The sequence below is a fragment of the Schistocerca americana genome, chromosome 2, assembly GCF_021461395.2.
Source record: "Schistocerca americana isolate TAMUIC-IGC-003095 chromosome 2, iqSchAmer2.1, whole genome shotgun sequence".
NCBI lineage: Eukaryota > Metazoa > Arthropoda > Insecta > Orthoptera > Acrididae > Schistocerca > Schistocerca americana.
The window spans coordinates 845,661,754-845,680,259 of NC_060120.1; the positions used below are offsets into that span (position 1 = coordinate 845,661,754).

The window sequence follows — 18,506 nt, forward strand, 5'->3', positions numbered from 1 at the left end:
TACAAAAGGTATCCATATCATGAAAAAGATGCTACGAGGACACCTAGCTTTTTCGAGTTCTCTGTATGATGCTTTTCTTCCTTATGGTTCTATATTCTGAAGAAAAAAAATAATGTTGTCTTTGTGTTCTCTCCACTCAAGAAAATGAATACGTAAGTCATTAGTAGTTTAAATTTTGCAGGATAAATTAGTTTCTTCATTTTTATATAACTTGCAAAAATAGCTGAACTAAAGCAATTCGTTAAACGTACTAGGTGGTTTTCCAACCGAAGTTGTGATCTATTTTTACTGTCTAAAAAACTGACCAGGAATTTAATTCTCTAAGTAGAAAATACTCATTCTGTACTTATGTGGTAAGCACCAAACTTACTTTTTTGAGTCTTGTCTAAATTTAGTGACAAACCGTTTGCCTCGAATCATTGATTGATATTTTTGAATATTACATTGGCTACCCTTTGAGAAACAGGGTTTGGTTTGTAAAATTAGGAGACTGAAGAATATATGCAAACACTTTTCATTGTGTGAAAAAGAGAAGGTACACATCGTTTCTTATTTTGTTTTGATACAAACTACACTTAAATGTGCACGCACACTTTACACTTTCTTCATTTTTCTGGAAATCGAAGGAACTGACGATGAGTAAACTTTGCAAAACACAGTTTCGTAAATTAATAAGTCCTTGACTTGCATCACAGCGACGCTTCTTATCCCATACTGTTTTCTGCTGACGTGACAGCGGCTGACGGACCTTAACAGTCAGTTGCAAAGCCTGTAAAACGCAACCATTCGATGTCTCCATGTTCTTCTCTCCCTCCTACTATAATTTTTCCATTCCCTCTGTTCACATTTGTTCGCTCAGGGCTGGGTTACACTGCGCACTCTCGCCTGGTGTTCCACATTCCGCAGGGTATCCTCACTGATGCAAAGTCATCCCAAGCAACGAAAAATTCCGACCCCGTTCCTCTTCGCTTTATCAGTATTTCGCCGGCCATAATGATGTGATCATCGACGGACCGTGAAGGCAGATAACCCGGCCTGCACCCGCCTGCTAGCTCATGGCCGTGGCCTCGCCGCCTCCATACTAACGTTTTGAAACGCCCGGTTTGGCTGGAGGGAGGATTTCAAAGGGGTTGTGGGACGAAGAAATGATTTCTCACACAGGATTCCCATGTAGCACAGAATTTCCGTGCCGCATACAAGAGACCAGGAGAACGTTTGTTGCTCTGTTTCTTCGCACGCAACCAATTGCTGAAAGCCACAATCATATTTCTCACCAACTCCACTTACGAGTCTCATCTAGTCGAATAAGATAAAGACAGTGGTAACTGGTATACACTATTAGAAATTCTGGGATAGCAGGGATGAAATAAAGATTAGTTGCAACTTGTCCAGGAACCAGAATGCAATTATAAGAAGAAACAGCAGTGCCTGTCTTGCTAAGAATTACGAAGCAATGTACCGTACTTCTTAATAACATAGGGACTGCTATTTCTTATTTTTTCGCCAATACCAGGCCCTCGACTCTCAAGAAATAACTCCTTCCGGGAATATACATAATTTAAGAGTGCAGATTGTGACACAAGGGCGACGAAATATGGAAGATTGGGTATGGCCGCAATTCGTGCACGGATAGCTGAAGCGATTAAGGCGACCGCTCGCGTAAAGCGGGAAACCCGGGTTCGAGTTCCGGTCCTGTACAAATTTTCATTGTCGTCATTATAATACAAAGCCGAAGGTGGTTCATATTCGCGACTGCGAATGCATTTGCTGTAGTTGTAAGAGTCGAAGGATATGAAGAGGATGCAGTACATATTGAAGTACTGAGATAGTGTCCATCTTCAGCGCGATGTTTCGATTGTATTCAAACGAAGAGCACTCATCAACTGTTTCGTTTGAATACAAAATTGTTTTACCAGGTTGTTGGAGGAGAGTATTTTCCCTTCCCCTTCCCCAATAAGAATTCAGACTCGTCCTGTGTGTTATAGGATGGTCTGCATTTAAAACTTGGAATACGAACCAAGGTAGACGCATGATGTTTTTTCATCTAGAAAAGGCATTGCCAGTGATGCTAGTCACTTAAGCCTTGTATGCCATTTCCCTCACAGATACTGTAGAGTTTCCCAGAACTCTTCCAACAAATCAAGGTCTTCCATTCGCATCCATAATACTGTTTATACGTTGTCGTCCTACTTCATATCGTCTGTTAGTGTCAACCACCTATGGTTCAAAGATGTGCAATGCTCCAGACGCTTCCACAGACCGTTACACGTGTGAGCGAGGCCAAAGCGCCGCCGGAAGTCTACTATCTATTGTACAAACTATAGGGTGTTTCAAAAAGATTACTCAGATTTCGTAAGACTACCCTTCTACATGAATGAAGATAAAAACATGGGGTGCGTTTTAATCCACGCGTAGAATGTGACAGCTGGAGTAGTCTCACTGACAATTAATAAAATGTTCCGGGCTATTACGCCGTGGTCAACTGGATTTCACATTAAAACCCAACGTTTCGTCCCCATCTGCGGAGGACATCTTCAACGGAGATCGTAGCTTCTCTGATCGTCCGATTCACAGCCAGGCTCGCAACTACGTCTCCTCATCCAGCACTGAGTGAGCTACGACGCCAGCAATGAATGCAGTAACTCCAGATATGCGCACGTAAGTATGGGAAGAGTTCTTCTATCGTCCAGAGGTTTGTCGTACGTCAGGTGGAGGGCACACTAAATATTTGTGATCTGTTCCTAAACGTAATTGTAAAAAGTATCCCAAGATTGTATGCGCAAGCATGTAAAAGATATACACTATCTGATCAAAAGTATCCGCACGCCCCCAAGTAATGCAGAAATAACCACGTCACGAGGGACCAGCATAATGGGAGGTAGGGAGTACTGTGCTGTCAGCAGAGAAGCAGTTAACAATAGACTGGGTCGTTGGGGAAAGCTCATTGACTTGGAAGATATATTTGCCACTGGTTGTCACCTGAGTAACAAATGCATCGGGGACGTTGCAGTCCTTCTAAAACTCCCCAAGTTGACCATTCGTGGTACGATTATAAATTAGAAAGGAGAAGGAACAACCTTAGCTAAACCAAGTCCAGGCAGATCTCATGTACACGGTCCGTCGAGTATTAGGTGGTTAGTTGAAAAAAACGCATGCTGTCAATGGATGGAATCACTCGTGAGTTCCGCAGTGCTACTAGCAGTCCAGCAAACACAACGACGGCGGGTAAGAAGTTAAGAAGAACGGAGTTGAGTGGCCCAGAAGCTCCTCATAGGCCACAGTCGAAACTAAGCGACGCTTGAGGAGGTGTAAAGAGCGACGGCACAGGACAATGGAAGACTGGAAACGAGTGACTTCAAGAGCTGAATCACGCTATACTCTGTGGCAATCCGGTGGACGGGTTTCAGTTTCGCAGATGTTTGGGAGACGTTACCTGTCGTCGTGTGTAATGGTAACAGTCAAGTACCAAGGAGGTGGTGTTATGTGATCGGGGTGTTTTTCGTTGTTAGAGTGTAGTCACTTTATTGCGCTTAAGAGAACGCTAAATACGGAAAGATATCAACGTCTTTTAGAACATTACATACGGCATACAGTAGAGGAAAAGTTGGGAGGCGATTACTGTTTGTATCAGCATGACATGTATCAGCATGACAATGCAGTTATCATCAAGTAGTATCTGTGGGGCAATGGTTTGTGGAAAACAAAATTCCTGAAATAGACTGGCTTGCCCGGAGTCCTGACCTGAACCCAACGGAACACCTTTGAGGTGAGACAGAACGCTCCAGATCCCAGCGTGCAGCATCACTACATTCTCTGGTTTCGTCTTTTGAGGAAGACTGGGCTGCCATTCTTCCACAGATATTCAGACACCTCACTGAAAGTGTCGCAAGCAGACTTCAGGCCGTTATAAAAGCGCAGGGTCGACACTCCCCACATTAACGTCTACTAATAAGTATCGGCATACTTTTGATCAGATAGTGTACCTCTGTAAAATCGGATAGTCCTTTTGAAAATCACAACGTTGTAGTCCTATAGATAATTTAAAACCCACTCAAGGTTTCTAGGCCTCATTCACGAAGAAGACGTAGTCTTGAGAAATCGCGTGAATCTTATTGAAGCATTTACTAACTGATAGTGGAGATGGCACAACAACCAGTAATATAGGTCTACGATGGAGAAGCAAACAGTTTTAATTGCAGGGTTGAAATTAATATTTATTTACCAGTGACCCGTTTCGCCAGATTCGGGACTTTTCGTATTGGCTGATATTAGATGGTGTTTGGCACACGGGATTACAAGCACACAAAATGTCCCAGCAAATAACTGCCCTCGTCAAATATTTGGAAACATCGTGCGGTGCCCTTGGTGAAGCATGCAACGTACTCCAATGAATACAAAACAGGATGAGGCCTACATATATCTGTCACTATACAAACAAGCTGGAGGTGTAGCTGCTCATATTCTGGATACGCAAATAGTATTATTTACGTATAGTAGGCCTAAAACAGGTGAAACGCGTTACTGTTAAAGAAATAATAACTACAGCCCTGCAACTAAGACTGTATGTTACTCTATCTTTTTGAGGTACCCTGCATTTCTTTTAGGCGAGGAGGAGGAAGAGATATAGTGTTTAAGGTCCCGTCGACTAGAGGTCATTAGAGACGGTTCTCTTGGGTATTCCCACAGGGACAAGAGATTGAAGCTGGATGAATGTAATCGCTGCTCCCCTACTTATCCGTCGGTCATTACAGTCAAGAATACCCTCTGTCTAACATGGCAACTAATTCAATTGCTTACAACTGCACATCCCTCAATATTAACGACTAGTTTCAGGCCGGTGTATACGCTTGTTATCTGCAGGCAGCAATCACAGCGAATCCTTTGGCAGCAGTGCTTGACGAGGCTAGTGATTGAATCGAGCGTCAACCGCGAAATTTCTTGCCGCGCCAAATGTCAGAGTTTGTGCAGCGTAGGCTGTTGGCCGGGCCGGGCAACTGCTTTCTGAGGAGCGGCCGCTGGTGCAGTTACGCGGCAGCCAATTACGAGAGTGAAGGGCTGACATTTAGAGACGTCGTGTTCCGTGACATAACATCCTCGTCCGTTGCGAGACATCTAGGTGTCTGGATCCGGGCGAGCGGCCGTTTGTCTGTCAAATATTGCCTGCAGCTAGCAGAATGGACAAATCGTGATCTACACCAAGTACACGAAAGGTTAAACAAGCTTTCTGTAGCCCACACTAGCGCAGTAGATGCAGACACACAGGCACCTAAACGAAATAAAAAAAAACTTTCCACGGCGCAAGCGTATAAATAACTGAGAGCCACCGATTAGTCACTATCTAGCAATGAAGTAATATGTCTGACATGTAAAAGGAAAGGAGTTGAAAATAGGGTTAGCTGCGCAGGGTGTTCAATACCTAATGTAACACTTTATTTTCTGAAAGTAGGTTGGTCTTATTCAGGATTCCAAAATACCATATTATTCCACAATCTTATAGGTACAAAACCTTGGACGCGCGGGATTAGGCGAGCGGTCTGCGGTGCTGCAGTCATGGACTGTGCGGCTGATCCCGGCGGAGGTTCGAGTCCTCCCTCGGGCATGGGTGTGTGTGTTTGTCCTTAGGATAATTTAGGTTAAGTAGTGTGTAAGCTTAGGGCCTGATGACCTTAGCAGTTAAGTTCCTTAAGATTTCACACACATTTGACCAAAACCTTGTTTTTCAATATAATCTCCGTTCAGTGCGATGGCCTTACGTCTCCTGACTGGCAGGGCCGGTATGCCCGCATGATACCTCCCTACTCGTCGACGCTGGAGTAAAGGTCTTGCTCCATGAATAACCTCGCCACAGTCCGAGTACTGCTTTCCACGGAGTGCCTCCTTCACTGGGGCAAACAGATGGAAGTCGGAGGGTGCGAGATCTGGGCTGAAGAGAGGATGAGGAAGAACAGTTCGATGTAATTTTGTAAGCTCCTCTCGGATTCGCAGACTTTGTGTGAGGCCTTGCGTTGTCATGGAGAAGGAGAAGTCGTTTCTTCAACTTCCTAAAGGTAGCACAATACACTTCACAGCTGATCGTTGCACCATGAGGGAGGAAATCAAACAGAATAACCCCTTCGGAGTCCCAAATGACGTCATCATGACTTTATCAGCTGAGGGCGCAACTTTGAACTTTTCCTTCGGAGGAGAGATGGTGTGGCGCCACTCCATGGGTTGCCATTTTGTTTCCTGCCGGCCGGAGTGGCCGAGCGGTTCTAGGCGCTACAGTCTGGAACCGCGCGACCGCTACGGTCACACGTGGCTGTGTGTGATGTCCTTAGGTTAGTTAGATTTAAGTAGTTCTAGGGGACTAATGACCTCAGCAGTTAAGTCCCATAGTGCTCAGAGCCATTTTATTTTTATTTTTTTGTTTCCTGTTCGAAGATGAACTTCGAAGTAATGAACCTATGTTTCATCGCCTGTGGCGATGTTCAACAAACAAATTTTACGATCAGCCTCGTAACGCGCAAACAATTCCGCACAGATTGTTCTTAGTTGGTCTTACGATCTTGTTTTTGCCGGCGATGAACACAGCGGACACATATTTCAGTACCCCCACTGGTGGATGTGTGTATCAGCACTCCTAACAGAGACATCCAGCTGAGCAGTGAGGTGTTTGATTGTGGTCCTTTGATCACCTGGAATGAGAGTGTCCGCACGTTCCAACATTGCAGAAGCCACAGCAGCGTCCGGCCGGTCGCCACGCGGGATATCGGGCACGTTTGGATGACCTTCTTGCGATGATGACAGATCCTTCGCCCAACGACTCAACGTGCTTTTGTTCATTGCGAGGTCTCCGTAGACATTCAGTACGCGCTTATGAATACCAGCGACGTTCTGCTTTTTCGCCAAAAGAAACTCAATGAAAGTTCTCCGCTTGGAAAGCGTCTCCGTTAAACACGCCATTTTGAAGGCTGCGTATAGCGGCGCCATCTATCAGAACTTCATGAAATTACAGGGGCTGAAGCGGGAATATTCCACAGTAACCCACAATAAATTCCACATATTTTTAACCGAAATCGGCAGAGAAAAGAAGTGTTGCATTACTTATTGAAGACTACTTGTAATAAGGCACATCTGCAATGCCTGACAGGTAATTAAAACAACTTTGAAGTTTTGCAAGTATCGCAGCAAGGGTGATTGACGGTGAATGGCAACATCTGTCTTGTCATAAACGGTTTGCTGCTTTTTAAAAGTTCCAGAAACATTACAGGCTGTTTCTAGAGGAACAATAAATACTCCCGAAAGTGAATGTTTAGACTAATACTAATCAAACATTCCATATAACATGTGTACATTTTTTACTGGTTACGGAGATACAGTTCCTTATGGGGATACGTTTTTATTTCACGTGTTGGTATTCCAGTTGCTCCAGGTTTATTTATCGATTTTTGTTTTGAAGTTCGAGTAGCGAAGCTGTGACTGAGTTTCCATAACTGAATTTTACAACTGTGATGAAGATTGTGATTTCTTGGCCAATTTCATCGTATCGTTAAAGCATGCCTCACATGTTTACAAAAGCTAAGTATCTGGGTGTGATATCAGTGTACGCTTGTTGTAATGGAAACACTGCTGGTGCATGTAGAGAGTATGGCGGATGATTTTCTAACCGCAGAGTACGAGATTCAAGGATCTTTTTATATGGATATGGTGTCTGTTCTTTCGGACATGTCCGAAAGAACAGACACCATATCCATATAAGTATATAGTTCTGGCAACACCGGCCATGACCTTCTTCTTCTGTGCGGATGCTCACATATTCCCCGAACTCTTACGGGACTTGGTAAGAATGTCTTCCACGAGTAATGAGTGTGTTGGGGTGGGACACTACGAATGTAGCTTGTGGACATACAAGGTGAGAATGTGGGTCTCGGGGGAGGCGTGCGCGAGATAGTCCCTGCAGTCGCGCTATCCTCTGTGCCCTCGGTGGCTCAGATGGATAGAGCGTCTGCCATGTAAGCAGGAGATCCCGGCTTCGAGTCCCGGTCGGGGCACACATTTTCACCTGTCCCCGTTGATATATATCAACGCCCGTCAGCAGCTGGGGGTATTAATATAATTCTAATTTCAAGGATCTTTAGTCGTGTTTTCACAGTATCCGTCTGTGCAGTGCCTAGTAGTCGTATCCCAATTGCACGTGCAAATGAACGATGTATGGACGAAGCTGGACACATTATTCAGCTGGTAGAACGTACTCTTTCAACAAGGACATGCAGAATTTCTACACGTTTCGTTGTTCCACATACAATAATATGGTAGACATTACTTGTGCACGGCCTCTGTCTTTACGATTTACATCTCCGAGAAGGAGATGAAAGTAGGTGAGTGGAATTTTGTCTTTGTTTAAAGGAAAGTCGCCGAGCAATCCAATGAACAGTATTTAATAATGAAATCGCTTTCACTCGTGACGGTATCAATAATAATCGTAACCCACACTGGAGGTCCGAAGAAAACCAACTTGTCTTTGTACAGACAAATTTTTTAGAACGCTTCTGTATAAATTCGTGGTGTGATACAATAGAGAATCAGTTGATTTGCTCAGTTGCGTTGCCGTATAGCCTTAGAGGCCTCAGTTATCTAGTCTTGTTTGAAAATGAGCTTCCGGAATCACTGGAAGAGGTTCCTTGATTACAAGGACGATTATGTTCTTCTCATATGACGCAGCCCCTGCACATGACAGTTATGTAAACATAACATTGCTCGGGCGATAATGCGACCTCTAAGGTTCCCGGAATTTGCATCTCTAGACAGCTTGGACTGTGAGTAGCACTGCCCCCATAAAAGATCGCCAATACGACCTCAAAAGCGCTGCAGGTGGCGTTGCCAAGATAATTCAAAAGTACATTGACGTCGAAGGTGGAATTTACAAAAACTAACTTTGTAATTAATCATTTGGCTTTGCTTGACACCTTCTGCGAGTATCTGCTTGGGTCACATTTTAACAGCTGTATCTCTGTAACCAACAAGTCCTGGTTAAATTCCAAACCACGCCGCACTATCCCATGCGCTGAGGGTATGATGGTGATCCGTCCGTCGGATGGTACAGTGAAGCCACTAGTGCTATTTGCGAGGAGCAGGCTTTGTGCCGGCACGGGTGTTTCATACCCACAGTTTCTCTTCATCCATTACGACACAAACCCAACACTACACCGTACAAGCACCGAGAAATCACTTCAACTTACACTTTGTGAACAGTGCCAAAGCAGGAATCGTGCATTTGCCCCGAAGCTCTCATTTGCTTTGTATGGTATCACTTTGACTTCTGTATTGCAACTATTCAGAGGAACGCCTTCCAGTGTGAATGCATGCATTACAAGGCTGCGTAAAATTTCGCGGCACTCTCTTAAATGTTCCTATTTACTGACACGCAATGAAATAAGTACCTAAGTACGTACCAAAAAGATACTGTAGATTTTACGCAGACACATGTTGGGTAGACTGTTGTCTTAACTGTTTTAAAACATAAACAACAAACCCACAACATAGTATAGTCACTACACTTTAAGCTTTTTTTTTAAATTATTATCCATACCTTTCGGGGGCAAACCAATGATATCGAAATATCAGCAGTATTTCGTTTCTTCTTGGAAGGTACTGCGTGTGTGTTTCACACATTCATTTTTTACAATGTTTTCCAGGGATGTCAAAAGTAGTAACTCTTAGCTGAGCACCTGCTGATGGAGCATCGTAGATAAAAGTACTTTAATGTTTCTATTGGATTAACATGTCACCTATAGGAAAACATCAACAAATACTGCAACCATCTGGTCGTTGATTTCCCAGTGTTTTGACACGCCACCATTCACCTGAAGCCACAATCGATGAAATCTGGCATTCAGTTGAAGACGTAACCATATCTGTCATCCAAACTCAATCCGATTCGACGCGGGTAAAGAACCTATTGAATATTTTTACTTGAAAGTTTCTTTATAAACGCACACTTTTTTGAATTTATGAGAGTCATATGACAAAACATAAAAATAAAAAACTCGAATATAGTAAAAATTGAAAAAATGTTACTTGTTTTTAAAAAAATTATAACTTTTTTATGTTTTCACATTAACGGTTAAAAATTTAACTGAGTTTGCTCAAGACATAGTACTACAAGAAAAGAATAGTAGCATTACTAAAGTATCTGAACAAGATATTTATTCTGGAAAAAAAGGGAGGAATGTAGCGCGAAAGTGAAAATTCTGATATTATCAAAATAAGCAAAACTTTTATTGTTTATACAGAACACTGATACGATTTTGATTAGAAAATAGAAGAAACACGCTCGTAACACCGACATGAAAGAATTTCAATTAAATGTACGTATCTTAACGTATACTCTCGTCCCAGAAGACAATTGTCGTCCACTTCAAGTAACTTCTAGCATATGCGTCGGGTTTGCAGATCACACACCATCTAATTATTTGAATAAAATATTATATATCGTACAAAAAAATTAGGCATGATAAAACATAGTCTACTTAATTTATTTTTCTCTCTGATCCCAAAATATACCTGAAATAAAATGCTCTTAAATTTCACACACTCGAGCATGCTTGACGCGCTGGGGTAGCCAACCTCAGTGAATGTGGCGTAGAAATTCACGCTCCCAGTGAGACGCCACTAGCTTTAGACGTAGTGGTACCATCGAACTCACAACTGATGTAACCATAGACCAGAGTTTCTCAGATTTACCCATTTAAACTTAACGAAGAGTGAGCTTGGGGTGTACTGCACCGCAGCATGTCAAACTACGCTTAATCTTGTATTTTTCCTACTGCGGTAGATCCGCACAGTAACTGTAAAATTTCATTATTTACTGTCGTTCCTTGTGTTGAAATTTTAATAGTGAGTATTGTATCTCCTTTCTCATCTCTTGGGCCGAGAGAAGTGGCACAGTGGTTGGCACACTGGACTCGCATTCGCGAGGACGATGGTTCAAACCCCCGCCCGGCCGTCCTGCTTTAGGTCTTCCGTTATATCCCTAAATCGCTCCAGGCAAATGCCGGGATGGTTCCTTTGAACGGAAACGGCCAACTTCCTTCCCCATCCTTCCCTAATCCGGTGGGACCAATGACCTCGCTCTTTGGTCCCCTCCCCCTAATCAACCAACCAACCTCATATCATGCATTTTTTTCTTTCGTTGTCTTACGAATATATACAGGGTGGTCCATTGATTGTGAACGGGCTAAATATCTCACGAAATATGCGTCAAACGAAAAAACCACAAAGAACGAAACTCGTCTAGTTTGAAGGGGGAAACCAGATGGCGCTAGGGTTCGCCCGCTAGATGGCGCTGCCATAGGCCAAACGGGTATCACTGCGTTTCTAAAAACAGGAACCCCCATTTTTTATTACATATTCGTGCAGTACGTAAAGAAATATGAATGTTTTAGTTGGACCACTTTTTTTGCTTTGTGATAGATGCCGCTGTAATAGTCACAAACGTATAAATACGTGGTATCACGTAACATTCCGCCAGTACGGACGGTATTTGCTTCGTGATACATTACCCGTGTTAAAATGGACCGTTTACCAATTGCGAAAAGGTCGATATCGTGTTGATGTATGGCTACTGTGATCAAAATGCCCAACGGGCGTATGCTATGTGTGCTGCTCGGTATCCTGGACATCATCCAAGTGTCCGGACACTTCGCCGGATAGTTACGTTATTTAAGGAAACAGGAAGTGTTCACCCACATGTGAAACGTCAACCACGACCGGCAACAAATGATGACGCCCAAATAAGTGTTTTAGCTGCTGTTGCGGCTAATCCGCACATCAGTAGCAGGCAAATTGCGCGAGATTCGGGAATCTCAGAAACGTCTGTGTTGAGAATGCTACATCAACATCGATTGCACCGAATCGCATGGCGACGACTTTGAACGTCGTGTACAGTTCTGCCACAGGGCACAAGAGGAATTACGGGACAATGACAGATTTTTTGCACGCGTTGTATTTAGGGACGAAGCGTCATTCACCAACAGCGGTAACGTAAACCGGCATAATATGCATTATTGGGCAACGGAAAATCCACGATGGCTGCGACAAGTGGAACATCAGCGACCTTGGCGGGTTAGTGTATGGTGCGGCATTATGGGAGGAAGTATAATTGGCCCCCATTTTATCGATGGCAATCTAAATGGTACAATGTATGCTGATTTCCTACGTAATGTTCTACCGACGCTACTACAAGATATTTCACTGCATGATAGAGTGGCGATGTACTTGCAACATGATGGATGTCCGGCACATAATTCGCGTGCGGTTGAAGCGGTATTGAATAGCATATTTCATGAGAGGTGGATTGGTCGTCGAAGCACACCATACCATGGCCGCTCGTTCACCGGATCCGACGTCCCCGGATTTCTTTCTGTGGGGAAAGTTGAAGGATATTTGCTATCGTGATCCACCGACAACGCCTGACAATATGCGTCAGCGCATTGTCAATGCGTGTCCGAACATTACAGAAGGCGAACTACTTGCTGTTGAGAGGAATGTCGTTACACGTATTGCCAAATGCATTGAGGTTGACGGACAACATTTTGAGTATTTATTGCATTAATGTGGTATTTACAGGTAATCACGCTGTAACAGCATGCGTTCTCTGAAATGATAAGTTCACAAAGGTACATGTATCACATTGGAACAACCGATATAAAATGTTCAAACGTACCTACGTTCTGCATTTTAATTTAAAAAACCTAACTGTTACCAACTGTTCGTCTAAAATTGTGAGCCAATGTTTGTGACTATTACAGTGCCATCCATCTATCACAAAGCGAAAAATGTGGTCCAACTAAAACTTTCATATTTCTTTACGTACTACACGAATATGTAATAACAAATGGGGGTTCCTATTTTAAAAAACGCAGTTGATATCCGTTTGACCTATGGCAGCGCCAACTAGCGGGCCAATCATAGTGCCATCTGGTTTTCCCCTTCAAACTAGATAAGTTTCGTCTTTGTGGTTTTTTCGTTTGACGCTTATTTCGTGAGATATTTGGCCCGGCCACGATCAATGGACCACCGTGTGTGTGTTTTTTATTCCCCACTTAACACTGTCGATATGTAACGAAAATAAATAAAATGGCAAGACAGCGAGAGAAATAAAGACAATTTCTGGTTATTGCTTATAGCATTGGCTAGGAGTTTCACATAAAACTTCTGACTCTGCTGGAAATACCCGCTGACAGCGTTCTGGTCAGCCCGGCTGCGAGATGCTGCAGCGGCGTCCGGAGTCGGACCTGAGACGGGAGTAATTTAAAGAGGAGGCGGGCGCGGCGGCGGCGGCCTTTGTTCTCAGCGTGGCGGGCCTTGCCGATAAATCCGACGGCCGCGCCACACCGCCTGCTTGCTGGCCGGCTCGTAAAGCACCCTCCGCCAGCTAACGGGTCGTCTGATGAGGCAGTCTCCCAGCCAGGTGGAACCAGTCGTAGCGTGAGGGCCGACAGTGTCGTGGAACCAGGACAGAGGATGGCAAACTTGCAGACACTGTAACACTCTGAGGTGACAAAAATCACAGGACACCTCCTAATATCGCGTAGGGCCTCCTTTTGCCTGGCGTAGTGCAGCAGCTGGATGTGGCATGGAGTCTACAAGTCGGTGGAAGCCCCCTGCAGAAATATTCAGCCATGTTGCCTCTACAGCCAAGCGTAATTGTGCACGTGTGCACGTGTTATCGGTGCAGGATTTCGTGCACTAACTGGCCTCTTGATTATGTCACGTGGGTGTTCGGTGGGATTCATATCGGGCGATCTGGGTGGCCAAATCATTCGCTCGAATTGTCCAGAATGTTCTCCAAACCAATCACGAACAACTGTGGGCCGGTGACATGGCGCATTGTCATACAAAAAAATCCATCGTTCTTTGGGAACATTAAATCTACGAATAGCTGCAAATGGTCTCCAAGTAGCCGAAAATCGGTTCAGCTGGACCAGAACCCAGCCCACACCATTATGGGGCAACGGCCTTGCCGCAGTGGATACACCGGTTCCCGTCAGATCACCGAAGTTAAGCGCTGTCGGGTGTGGCCGGCACTTGGATGGGTGACCATCCAGCCGCCATGCGCTGTTGCCATTTTTCGGGGTGCACTCAGCGTCGTGATGCCAACTGAGGAGGTACTCGACCGAATAGTAGCGGCTCCGGTCACAGAGAACCATCATAACGACCGGGAGAGCGGTGTGCTGACCACACGCCCCTCCTATCCGCATCCTCAGCTGAGAATGACACGGCGGTCGGATGGCCCCGATGGGCCCTAGTGGCCTGAAGACGGAGAGCTAAACACCATTATGGATCCGCCACCAACTTGCACAGTGCCTTGATGACAACTTGGCTCCATGGCTTCGTGTAGTCTGCGCCACATTCGAATCCTACCATCAGCTCTCATCAAGTCAAATCGGGACTCCTCTGACCAGACCAGGTTTTTCCAGTCGTCTAGGGTCCAATAGAAATAGTCACGAGCCCAGCAGAGGCGCCGCACGGGATGTTATGCTGTTAGCAAAGGCACTTACGACGGTTGTCTGCTCCATAGCCCATTAACGCCACTATCCTAACGGATACGTCCGTCGTACGTCCCATACTAATTTCTGCAGCTATTTCACGCAGCGTTGTTTGTCTGTTAGCACCGACAACTCTACGACTCGACGCAAACGCCGCTGCTCTCGGTCGTTAAGTGAAGGCCGTCGGCCACTGCGTTGCCCATGCTGAGAGGTGAGGCCTGAACTGTGGTATTCTAGGCGCACTCTTGACACTATGAATATCAGAATATTGAAGTCACGCACGATTTCTGAAATGAATTGTCCCATGCGTCTAGCTCCAACCACCATTCCGCGTTCAAAGTCTGTTAATGCCGCTCGTGCGTCCATAATCACATCGGAATCCTTTTCACACGAATGACCTGTGTACAAAAGACAGCTCTGGCAATGCACTGCCCTTTTACATCTCGTGTACATGGTACTACCGCCATCTGTATACGTGCATATCGTTATCCGATGACTTCCGGTCACCTCAGTGTAGGCTGTTGCAACTGAGCTACAGCTGTTGAAACGGAAATCGGAAAACGCCTTTTGTTGCTGTGGTATCGCCATCTTGAATCGATGCGCACTGGATACTGAAAGAGGGAACGAACTTGGGGCACCAGGGGAAACCCTGATGGCTACTAAGTCTACATCTACATCTACATTGATACTCCGCAAGCCACCCAACGGTGTGTGGCGGAGGGCACTTTACGTGCCACTGTCATTACCTCCCTTTCCTGTTCCAGTCGCGTATGGTTCGCGGGAAGAACGACTGTCTGAAAGCCTCCGTGCGCGCTCTGATCTCTCTAATTTTACATTCGTGATCTCCTCGGGAAGTATAAGTAGGGGGAAGCAATATATTCGATACCTCATCCAGAAACGCACCCTCTCGAAACCTGGCGAGCAAGCTACACCGCGATGCAGAGCGCCTCTCTTGCAGAGTCTGCCACTTGAGTTTATTAAACATCTCCGTAACGCTATCACGGTTACCAAATAACCCTGTGACGAAACGCGCCGCTCTTCTTTGGATCTTCTCTATCTCCTCCGTCAACCCCACCTGGTACGGATCCCACACTGATGAGCAATACTCAAGTATAGGTCGAACGAGAGTTTTGTAAGCCACCTCCTTTGTTGATGGACTACATTTTCTAAGCACTCTCCCAATGAATCTCAACCTGGTACCCGCCTTACCAACAATTAGTTTTATATGATCATTCCACTTCAAATCGTTCCGTACGCATACTCCCAGATATTTTACAGAAGTAACTGCTACCAGTGTTTGTTCCGCTATCATATAATCATACAATAAAGGATCCTTCTTTCTATGTATTCGCAATGCATTACATTTGTCTATGTTAAGGGTCAGTTGCCACTCCCTGCACCAAGTGCCTATCCGCTGCAGATCTTCCTGTATTTCGCTACAATTTTCTAATGCAGCAACTTCTGTGTATACTACAGCATCATCCGCGAAAAGCCGCATGGAACTTCCGACACTATCTACTAAGTCATTTACATATATTGTGAAAAGCAATGGTCCCATAACACTCCCCTGTGTCACGCCAGAGGTTACTTTAACGTCTGTAGACGTCCGTCCATTGATAACAACATGCTGTGTTCTGTTTGCTAAAAACTCTTCAATCCAGCCACACAGCTGGTCTGATATTCCGTAGGCTCTTACTTTGTTTATCAGGCGACAGTGCGGAACTGTATCGAACGCCTTCCGGAAGTCAAGAAAAATAGCATCTACCTGGGAGCCTGTATCTAATATTTTCTGGGTCTCATGAACAAATAAGGCGAGTTGGGTCTCACACGATCGCTGTTTCCGGAATCCATGTTGATTCCTACATAGTAGATTCTGGGTTTCCAGAAATGACATGATACGCGAGCAAAAAACATGTTCTAAAATTCTACAAGAGATCGACGTAAGAGATATAGGTCTATAGTTTTGCGCATCTGCTCGACGACCCTTCTTGAAGACTGGGACTATCTGTGCTCTTTTCCAATCATTTGGAACCCTCCGTTCCTCTAGAGACTTGCGGTACACGGCTGTTAGAAGGGGGGCAAGTTCTTTCGCGTACTCTGTGTAGAATCGAATTGGTATCCCGTCAGGTCCAGTGTACTTTCCTCTGTTGAGTGATTCCAGTTGCTTTTCTATTCCTTGGACACTTATTTCGATGTCAGCCATTTTTTCGTTTGTGCGAGGATTTAGAGAAGGAACTGCAGTGCGGTCTTCCTCTGTGAAACAGCTTTGGAAAAAGGTGTTTAGTATTTCAGCTTTACGCGTGTCATCCTCTGTTTCAATGCCATCATCATCCCGTAGTGTCTGGATATGCTGTTTCGAGCCACTTACTGATTTAACGTAAGACCAGAACTTCCTAGGATTTTCTGTCAAGTCGGTACATAGAATTTTACTTTCGAATTCAATGAACGCTTCACGCATAGCCCTCCTTACGCTAACTTTGACATCGCTTAGCTTCAGTTTGTCTGAGAGGTTTTGGTTGCGTTTAAACTTGGAGTGGAGCTCTCTTTGCTTTCGCAGTAGTTTCCTAACTTTGTTGTTGTACCACGGTGGGTTTTTCCCGTCCCTCACAGTTTTACTCGGCACGTACCTGTCTAAAACGCATTTTACGATTGCCTTGAACTTTTTCCATAAACACTCAACATTGTCAGTGTCGGAACAGAAATTTTCGTTTTGATCTGTTAGGTAGTCTGAAATCTGTCTTCTATTACTCTTGCTAAACAGATAAACCTTCCTCCCTTTTTTTATATTCCTATTAACTTCCATATTCAGGGATGCTGCAACGGCCTTATGATCACTGATTCCCTGTTCTGTACATACAGATTCGAAAAGTTCGGGTCTGTTTGTTATCAGTAGGTCCAATATGTTATCTCCACGAGTCGGTTCTCTGTTTAATTGCTCGAGGTAATTTTCGGATAGTGCACTCAGTATAATGTCACTCGACGCTCTGTCCCTACCACCCGTCCTAAACATCTGAGTGTCCCAGTCTATATCTGGTAAATTGAAATCTCCACCTAAGACTATAACATGCTGAGAAAATTTATGTGAAATGTATTCCAAATTTTCTCTCAGTTGTTCTGCCACTAATGCTGCTGAGTCGGGAGGTCGGTAAAAGGAGCCAATTATTAACCTAGTTCGGTTGTTTAGTGTAACCTCCACCCATAAGTCAACTGGCAACTTACGACTGCCGCCAAGGCAAACTTACAAGATATAATTTAATGAAATCGGATGAACTGTTTTCAAGTGTGCTGTCTGCCAGAGTAAGCTTCTTACAACACTTTTGGAAAATTCCGTGTAAATGCATGGAAACTTTGCACGGATTTGAGCATCCATGACCGCTCTTTCTCAGCTGTGCGTTCCAGACGCAATACATTCGTCTCGTAAACATGTGGGCAATAGAAAAAAAAACCATGGTATTGGAAGCAGAATATGAAATAGTAATTCTACTAATCTCAATATCAAATGTGCCTGTTCTTCAGCTCCGTTCACTGGTTTCATGCGGAGAAAACGTACGTCATTTGTTTACAGCGATCTGTACCTCAGCTGTCGCTGTTAATCTGTCTCGTCACGGTCTTGCGCTCTTTGCCCGAAAGACATAAGCAACAGCTCATTCATCTCGCATTCCTTAAATTGTTCCTCCAGCCATCTCCACTAAACTCCTACATAACGGTAAATGGGCTCTACAGAATCGGGATGCGGTGCTTTTTATAGTTACTGGACTGCCGAATGCTAATGCAAATAAGCGCTCTAATATTTTCTTTTATAGTAAATTATTTAGGGTCGCCACGCAACGAAGTTGGAAATAAATTAATTACAATTAATTAAAGAATTATTAACTTCTTGCACAGTAATCATTAAGATGTCAGTACTCTCATCAAATGAACACTGATATTAATTTACTCAAAAGCGTAATCATACTGAATCAAAGCAGTTAGTTAAAT

The 18,506-nt window shown here is 44.3% G+C and overlaps 1 pseudogene; it reads left to right on the forward strand.

Annotated features, from left to right (window-relative positions):
* The first annotated feature begins 13,989 nt into the window (after positions 1-13,989).
* On the forward strand, positions 13,990-14,106 carry LOC124597030 (annotated as a pseudogene).
* The last annotated feature ends 4,400 nt before the right edge of the window (positions 14,107-18,506 follow it).